We start from the raw sequence: 2187 nt of genomic DNA, 5'->3' as shown, positions 1-2187 counted from the left end.
AAAACTATTGGGAGCAATTAAACACCTCCCTAGGAGAATTGAGTTCCAACATGGGACAACTAAGAGTGGAGCACCAAGAACATTCCATTATCCTCCATGAAATTAGAGAAGATCAAAGAATCATGAGAGAGGAGCAACAAAGACAAGGAAGAGACATTGAGGAGCTCAAGCACTCCATAGGATCTTCAAGAGCAAGAACTAGCCGCCATCACTAAGGTGGACCCATTCTTTAATTTCCTTGTTCTTTATTTTCCTGTTTTTCGAAAATAATGCTTATGTTTATCTATGTTTGTGGCTTGTGATCATTAGTGTCTTAGTGTCTATGCCTTAAAGTTATGAGTGTCCTATGAATCCATCACCTTTCTTGAATGAAAAATGTTCTTAATTGAAAAAGAAAAGAATTGCATGAATTTTGAATTTTATAACAGATTAATTATTTTGATGTGGTGGCAATACTTTTGTTTTCTGAATGTATGCTTAAACAGTGCATATGTCTTTTGAATTTGTGGTTCATGAATGTTGGCTCTTGAAAGAATTATGAAAAAGGAGACATGTTACTGAGGATCTGAAAAATCATAAAAATGATTCTTGAAGCAAGAAAAAGCAGTGAATACAAAAAAAAAGAAGGAGAAAAACGAAAGAAAAAAAAGAGAAGAAGAAAAGAAAACGAAAAAAAAAGAAAAAAAAAAGAGAAAAAGAGAAAGAAATAATGTTGTGATCCAAGGCAAAAAGAGTGTGCTTAAGAACCCTGGACACCTCTAATTGGGGACTCTAGCAAAAGCTAAAAGCCCCGCTCATCTAATTAATACTGATCTTCATAGATGTTTTTGGAATTCATTGTATATTCTCTTCTTTTTATCTTATTTGATTTTCAGTTGCTTGAGGACAAGCAACAATTTAAGTTTGGTGTTGTGATGAGCGGATAATTTGTACGCTTTTTGGCATTGTTTTTAGTATGTTTTTAGTATGATCTAGTTAGTTTTTAGTATATTTTTTTTTAGTTTTTAGTTAAAAATCAGTTTTCTGGACTTTTACTATGAGTTTGTGTGTTTTTCTGTGATTTTAAGTATTTTCTGGCTGAAATTGAGGGACCTGAGCAAAAATCTGATTCAGGGACTAAAAAGGACTGCAGATGCTGTTGGATTCTGACCTCTCTGCACTCAAAGTGGATTTTCTCGAGCTACAGACGCCTAATTGGCGCGCTCTCAACGGCGTTTGAAAGTAGACATCCTGGGCTTTCCAGCAATATATGATAGTCCATACTTTTTTCAAGATTTGATGGCCCAAACTGGCGTTCAAAGTCACCCTCAGAATTCCCAGCGTTAAACGCCGGAACTGGCACAAGGATGGGAGTTAAACGCCCAAACTGGCATAAAAGCTGGCGTTTAATTCCAAGAAGAGTCTCTACACGAAAATGCTTCAATGCTCTGCCCAAGCACACACCAAGTGGGCCCGGAAGTGGATTTTTCTGTCATTTACTCATCTTTGTAAACCCTAGGCTACTAGTTCTCTATAAGTAGGACCTTTTACTATTGTATTTTCATCTTGGTTCTTCTGGTTCCCTCTCTGGGACTGAAGCCAATGATCACTCTTCTTGTGTGGAGATCTTGAAGGTGACTTTGAACGCCGGTTTGGGCCATCAAATCTTGGGCAAAGTATGGACTATCATATATTGCTGGAAAGCCCAGGATGTCTACTTTCCAACGCCGTTGAGAGCGCGCCAATTAGGCTTCTGTAGCTCCAGAAAATCCACTTCGAGTGCAGGGAGGTCAGAATCCAACAGCATCTGCAGTCCTTTTTAGTCTCTGAATCAGATTTTTGCTCAGGTCCCTCAATTTCAGCCAGAAAATACCTGAAATCACAGAAAAACACACAAACTCATAGTAAAGTCCAGAAAAGTGAATTTTAGCTAAAAAATAATAAAAATATACTAAAAACTAACTAGATCATACTAAAAACATACTAAAAACAATGCCAAAAAGCGTATAAATTATCCGCTCATCAGGAGCTCTGCAGTGTCTCGATGAATTAATGCAATTACTTTTGTTTTCCTTTCAAACACGCTTGTTATTATCTAAGATGTTCACTCGCGCTTAAACGTGAAGAAGGCGATGATCCGTGACACTCATCACCTTCCTCAATCCATGAACGTGTGCCTGACAACCACCTCCGTTCTACATTAGATTG

This window comes from Arachis duranensis, chromosome 4 (assembly GCF_000817695.3).
Source record: "Arachis duranensis cultivar V14167 chromosome 4, aradu.V14167.gnm2.J7QH, whole genome shotgun sequence".
Classification (NCBI taxonomy): Eukaryota; Viridiplantae; Streptophyta; class Magnoliopsida; order Fabales; family Fabaceae; genus Arachis; species Arachis duranensis.
Note: the sequence above shows the minus strand (reverse complement) of the source record.